Genomic DNA, 7542 nt, shown 5'->3' with positions numbered 1-7542 from the left:
CAAAAGTTCTGGAGTGGGCCTGAAATCTGTGTTCAGCACACCCTCCTGATGACTCTGAAGTACACTCAAGTTTAAGGATTATTAGTATTGAGAACCATGTCCCACCTGCATAAAGAAATAAATAACATATTATTCCCGGGTTGTTTCAATTTGTCTCATCTCTCTTGGTATGCAACTCTTTCATGCTCACCATCACTATGTGACAGTTAATTTAAATTACCTTATAAAATAGAAATACTTACACTCCTGCTTAGAAGCACTACGGGGCATATACCCTGAGAAAACCATAATTCAAAAAGTCATGTACCACAATGTTCACTGCAGCTCTTTTTACAATAGCCAGGACATGGAAGCAACCTAAGTGTCCATCAACAGATGAATGGATAAACAAGATGTGGTGCATATATACAATGGAATATTACTCAGCCATAAAAAGAAATGAAATTGAGTTATTTGTAGTGAGGTGGATGGACCTACAGACTGTCATACAGAGTGGAGTAAGTCAGAAAGAGAAAAACAAATACCATATGCTAACACATATATATGGAATCTTAAAAAAAATTGTTCTGACGAACCTAGGGGCAGGACAGGAATAAAGACACAGATGTAGAGAATGGACTTCAGGACACGGGGAGGGGGAAGGGTATTCTGCGACAAAGTGAGAGAGTGTCATGGACATATATACACTACCAAATGTAAAACAGATAGCTAGTGGGAAGCAGCTGCATAGCACAGGGAGATCAGCTCGGTGCTTTGTGTCCACCTAGAGGGGTGGGATAGGGAGGGTGGGAGGGAGACGCAAGAGGGAGTGGATGGGTATATATATATACGTATAGCTGACTCACTTTGTTATACAGAAACTAACACAACAATGTAAAGCAATTTTACTCCAATAAAAATGTTAAAAAATTAAATAAATAAGGAGAAATAAAAATTCCACAATAATAGTTGGAGGTTTTAATACCCCTCTTAGTAATTGATAGGACAAGTAAACAAGAAAAAAATCAAAGAATGAAAAAGGAAGTCAGAGAATGAGAGGAAACATTTGCAATATGTGTGTCCCACAAAAACTCGTAACCAGAATATATAAAGAACTCTTCCAAATCTCAAGACCACCATGCAGTGAAAAGTAAGCAAATGACTTGAACAGACATTTCAAATAAGAAGTTATACAAGGACCAAAAAGCACATGAAAATGGTGGTGACACAGTTGTATCCATTTTTTCCAAGCTCACACTTAAAATGCATATTTCAGACCTGTGCGTGTCACTGTATATAAATATTACCTTAATAAAAAGAGTACAGGAGGATCAGGAAGAGAAGGGTCTACATTTAAACCCCGCTTAACCACTTGATCTTGGTGGCCTTGGGCAAGTTACTTAACCTCTCAGAGCCCCAGTTTCTTTATCTGTAAAATGGGGATGAGAATGAGCTCTTCACTGGGCTGCTGTGAAGATTCCATACAACCACACAAGGCATGCAGCACTCAGCGTGTATGAGGCACTCTATTAAATAGCTTAATGCTCGCTCTTTACTCCCCACCCTCCTTCTTCCTCTTGCCTCCCAGCTCCTCAAACTTCTCTCTCCTTGGATTCCTTCAGGACAAGCAAGAAAGTAGGGGGAGAATGTCCTAACTTGCGCAGCATGGGGTCCACGTGGCTGGGAGAGGAAACCCTACTGCCATCACTTCCTCCCTGGGGCTGTTAGGAGGAGATGGAAAAGGAACTGTTTCTATGAGCCAGTGCTCCTGTGTAACCATCTCCCCTGAAAGCAGAGCTAACATCTAGCCCCAAGTACCGGACAGTCCATGCTACGTGTACATTTTGATATAGTAAAAGCTGGCTTATTGGGCATGCTAGCAACTAAAAGTGAACTGAACAGCCTAAGGACAACCTTGAGGGATTCAACCAAATAAAAATGAAATCCTGTGGTTTTAATATTAAATATAATATTAATAATAATATAAATATTCAGTATCAGAATGCCCTAAAACTTGGTAATCCTCATGTGTACATAAGTATATTGTGTCTCTATCTATCTATCTATCTATCATCTATCTACCATCTATCTATTATCTATCATCTATCTATTTTACAGTTGCACATCACTGCATTGTATTGGAAGACTATAATTTATAACTAGGATCGGACTAGTAGACATTTAGATTGTTTCTAATCTTTTCCAAATACAGGTAATTCTCCAATTAATGGCCTTATTTATGAATCATATTTTAGGCGTGCAAGTATATCAGAGCAATAAAACCCCAGAAACCAAATGGATGAGCCAATTTCTATTTGTCTTTGTTATTTTGGTAGGTATTAGTAAATTGCCATCCATAAAGATTGTACCAATTATACTCCTACCAGAAATATTTGAGAGCGCCTGTGCCCCAGAGCCTGACCCTGGAGTATATCAAATTTTTCAATTTTTGTTCTCTGGATTAATGGAAAATAGACATTCAACAAGCTTTTATGATGAAAAAGACTGAGACTCTTGTCATATGGTAAAGAGCTATTTGACGTTATTTTTGTGAACTGTTTATACGATTTGTTCTTTTCTCTGTCAAGTTACTGGGAAGTTTGATGTTCAAAAATGTTAACAATTTGGCACAATCACCCACCAACAGTAAAGGATGCCAGACCAATTAGAATGGATGCCAGTTTTAAACACCTGGAATGCCTGTGGCATCATGTTCCAATGGAAGATTAACCCTGATTGATGGCGTATTTCTAGGCACTTTCAGTATACAAGAAGATTTGAAACTAACTTTCTCCAAACTTGTCATTTATCGTCTGCATTTGCTTATGCTATTTTTTGGTGGGGAGTCCAAATGTTTTTAATCATAGACCATTATGCCATCCACATTTTCAATTAGAAAGAGTTTTCCACTCCAAGAGTTTGAGCGAATTTTTTTATTTTTTGAGTACATATGATTTCAAATTTTCACACTTAAACTTTTGAAAGAGTTGGATGTTATCCTAGTATTCATTATGAGATATAAATATAAATCTATCCTTATTTTTTCCAGATCTTAATTGTCTAACTCTATTGATTAGCTTGTCTTTTTTCCCACTGACTTGAAAGCAACGTTTCCCATATTCTAAATTCCCATATGAATTTAGACTTATTTCTATACTTTCTAATTAATTTCGTTAATCTGTATAAATGTTTACTACTAGTACCACACTGGTTTGATTAGTAAATCCTTGTAATACACTTTAAAACTTTTAGATCTTCTCTACTCTCATTGATCTTCTTTTTCAGTTTTCCTGTTTATTCTTATTTCCCCACATTAGATTTAGAGTTGGTTTGTATAATTCCTCTCTCCTTCAAAAAAGATGTTGATGCCACTCTCATACACTGCTGGTGGGAACAAAAAATATGGAAGTGAAGTTGGTAGTATCTAGTAAAATTTGCCCTTTGAACAAGCAATCCTAATTCTAGGTGTCTGTCCCAGAGATTCATTAGAAATGCACAAGAGAATTCATGGAAGCACTATTTGTAATAGCAAAACAAAAAACAAAAAAACCCAACAATAACAACAAAATTTAAAAAAATTGGGAAATACTAAATTATTGTCAATAGGAAGCTAGTTGAATAAAATATGTATACCCATACAATGAAGTAACGTGCAGCTGTAAAAATGATTAAGGACCATCTCTATGGTGTGATCTGACTAAATTGGTATTTAATGGTTTTTTTTTTAACTTACTTTTTTCCTCTGAGTTTTTAACCTCTTGTGATTTCTTTTATGGTGAATTTTCTGTTTCTCTTTCAATAGGTAAGATAGCGATTTATCAATTTTTTTCCCCAAAAAACCAGCTTTGGTATTTAATAATTCTATATTTTTTCTGATTTCTAACATACTTTGTTGTTCTTTTCATAAACTTCAGATTCAGATGCTTATTTGTTTTCAATTTTTTCTTTTGGTTATGCAAATATTTACACCTGTGAATTTTCTTCTGTGCTTTCCTATAGTGAATCTCATAAATTATTATATGTAATGTTCTCATTATTTTCTAGAAATTCTGCAATTCCAGTTTGCACTCTACATTGATTTCAGAGATGTTTGAAGTCATTGCTTTGTTGGTTTGTATGTTTGTTTTAATTTCCAAGTGGAAGTATCTTTAGTTTTCTGGTTTTGTTATTATTTTCTATTTTTATCACATTTCAATCAGAAAAATATTCTTTACTACTTACGTTTTTGGAATGTATTGAGGTTGCTTTGTGACCTCTTATATGATCAATATCATGAACGTAGCAAGGACACCTAAAAAGAGTGGGTATTCTCTATTTTCAGGGTTCAAAGTTTGATATATACCAATCAGATGCACTTTTAAAATTATGTTATTTAGGTCATCTATAATCTTAATTTTGTCCAATTTGAACTATCATAGACTGAGAGAGGTATTAAATTAATATTAAATCAAATTCATCTACTTCTTGTAAGTGGATATTTTTCTCCTTTTATCCCCTGTACTTTTTATAGTTACTCTTATTTGAGGCCTAGCTATACATGTTTATCTCCATTATAAACTCTTCATATTGGCATTACAAAGGGGCCTTCTCTTTCTCCTTGAATAATTGTTGACCTAAATTGCATTTTGTTTAATTTCTTAAAAGTCAAAATCCCTATATTTTGTTTGCATTGCATAAGAATACATTTGCCCATTTTTTCCCAAAATTTTCTGACTTATTTTACTCACTGACTTTGGTTTCATTCTGGAATTAGGTTTTCTTTCATTTGTTCCTATATGAAAACATATTTCTATTAGTCAGTGGATTATTTATGGACATGCAGATGTCCATAAACATTGCCATGACAGAAATATCTATCTGCTGCACCACTTGGATGAGTGCCCTTAGAGAATCTGCCTTTTAGGTTTGCAATATTACCTTTCACCTCTCTTTCCTGAGCATCTCTGCCCCACTCTCTACATAGTTCTTCCTCAGAGATAACATCACATTCAGTAATCAGCTGGATAGGAATACTTCTGAAATCTATGTAATGTGTACATCAATCAGGTAATGAAGTAGAGTTTTGTGTGGCGTATAAAACCATATTCGGTGCCACATGGTCCCTTTACCTTTCTAATCCTGGCCTCAAGGCTACAGTCTAAGATTTCTACTTACCTTGGATATAGATTGAACCTCCTGCTTTCCAATACAGCCAAAATAAAATTCAAAAACTTCTGCCAAGTCACAATTCTCCAATACAAACCCTATCTTATTCTCAGAAAAGAATCCAGCAAATTGACAGACCACTGTCCCTTTACTTATTTCATTCCCTTTGCCCAGAATGCTATCTTCTTGTTAGGGAGCTTACTCTTCCTGTAAGATGCATCTTCAGTTTGAAACTTTTTCTTGCCCTCCCTCCAGTCAAGTATGTTCTCATTCGCCAGAACAAAATTCGTCTAGGACATACCACTGATTTTTGCATTTAGAAAATTCCTCCCTGCGTTGTGAATCACTTCCATATGTGAACATATATTTTTCCATATTTTTTCTCAGGAAAATGGAATTTTCTTAAATTCCTGTAGACACAGAGCTGCCAGCACTATTTAAAGAGAGCAGACCTCATTAAAACTTTTTTAATGGTTTTTAGCACCTTAGTGTAAATTGCCTTTTCAGTTAACTGGTTTTAGTGCAGAAAGGAGCTGAAAAGCAAGAGTTGGAGGAAGAGTAATTTTGAAATAAACCTTAATGGAGAGAGTTAGTGGTGAACAGAAATCCCATGGTACCTGGTGCAGGGAGGAGGCAGAATGGGAAACAGAGGACCAAATAAAGAATCGTAGAAGAGGGAAGACAACGACACCGTTTAATTCATGTTTTTACTGAGGCAATCCCCTTCTCCAAGTTCAAAACTGTAAGCTCTAACACACTTGATAAACCTGTGCACTATTTTTCCTAACATCTCATTATAAAAATCTTCAAATAGGCAGCAAAGTTGAAAGAATTTTAACATAAAAACCAGTATATTCACTTCCTAGATTGTGCCATTAACATTTTACTTATGTTTTGTCAACCACATCTGCTCATCTATCCATCCAACAATCTCTCCCAGTTTTTCATGCATTTTAAAGTAAACTGCAGAATCTCTATGTTCCCGCTTAAGCACTTCAAAATGCATATTATAAACAAGAGTTCAACTTTTTAATATTCTCTTTCCTTTAAATGTAAAATGTATTGTGTAATATACCATTATCTGATAGCTAAACCAGGACAGCTCCATGCTTATCTCCAGAGATGCCTAGATGTCTGGTACCAAGAAAAAAACAAGTGAGCTAACCAAAGATTTATAATGTGTTCTTTAAATCTCAAACTTTAAGCTTTACACCCAGGACCAGCTTGTTTAAAGATCACTTACACTTGGGGTAATGGGTTAACCACCCTGGCTTGGCAATGTGACTAGAGAGGCATAAAAGATTCTACTGGAGATTTTTCCTCATGGTCTCCTGAAACTAAGATTCCTCACTCACATATCAGTGGTTCATAATCCACAGATCAAGTACACTCTATGAGAAAAAAAAGACCCCTGGGGAGCTGACTCTAGGAGTACCTCTGTTCCCCATGCTTGCCTATACTTGGAACATGCTATACCATTTTCTATGCCTTGGTTATAGCCTTATGTGAGTATGCTCTGTGAAGTGCTGTAAATCCTTTCCTTTATCTAATACTGTGAAATTGCAGCATTTATATACAATGTAATATATAAAATTTAAGTGATATTTACCAAGTTTGGAAAGAAGGAATACATCTGTATAACCCTAACTCCTATCAAGACATAGAATATTCTTCTTAACCCCAGAATGTTCCCTCATGCCCCTTCCTAGTCAATCCCTAGCCCACGCTCAGAGGTACCTGTTGTTCTGTTTGTTTGCTTTTTCCCCACTATAGATTAGATCTGCCTGTTGCAAGACTTCATATATGTGAAGCCATACAATATATATTTTTATGTTTGGCTTCTTTACTCAGCATAATTTTGGGATTCATTCTTATTGTATGTATTAGTACATTGTTTCTTTTTACCGCTGAGTTAATATTCTATGGTATTAATATACCACAGCCTATTTATCTATTCTCCTATTGAAGTACACAAAGGATTTTTCCAGCTTGGAGCAATTAAACCTAGAGTGGTATGAGTATAGTAATTGCAAAAGTCTTTTTATTTTCCTAACCTCTGAGTAAATACAAAAGATGGAAACTGCTGGGTCATGAGATAAGTGCACGTTTAGTTTTGTAAGAACTTACCAATACGTTCCCAAAGTGGCTGCTGCATTTTACAATATATTCCTATCAGTAACATATGGACGTTTTAGTTAACTCCACATCCTTGTCAACATTTGATGTTGTGTCTTTTTAATTTTAGCCACTCAAGTAGATGTATACTGGTGTATTATTATGTTTTTAATTTTTATTTCCTGATGACATGATATTGAGCAGTTTTACATATGTTTAAAGAACATTTGAATGTTTTCTCTTGTGAAGTGTCTGTTAAAATATTTTGTCCATTTTTTTTTTTTTTTTTTTTTTTTTTTTTTT

The sequence above is a fragment of the Aethalodelphis obliquidens genome, unplaced genomic scaffold (assembly GCF_003676395.1).
Source record: "Aethalodelphis obliquidens isolate GAN/ISIS:26980383/991018 unplaced genomic scaffold, ASM367639v1 scaffold3, whole genome shotgun sequence".
In the NCBI taxonomy this organism is placed as follows: domain Eukaryota; kingdom Metazoa; phylum Chordata; class Mammalia; order Artiodactyla; family Delphinidae; genus Aethalodelphis; species Aethalodelphis obliquidens.
Note: the sequence above shows the minus strand (reverse complement) of the source record.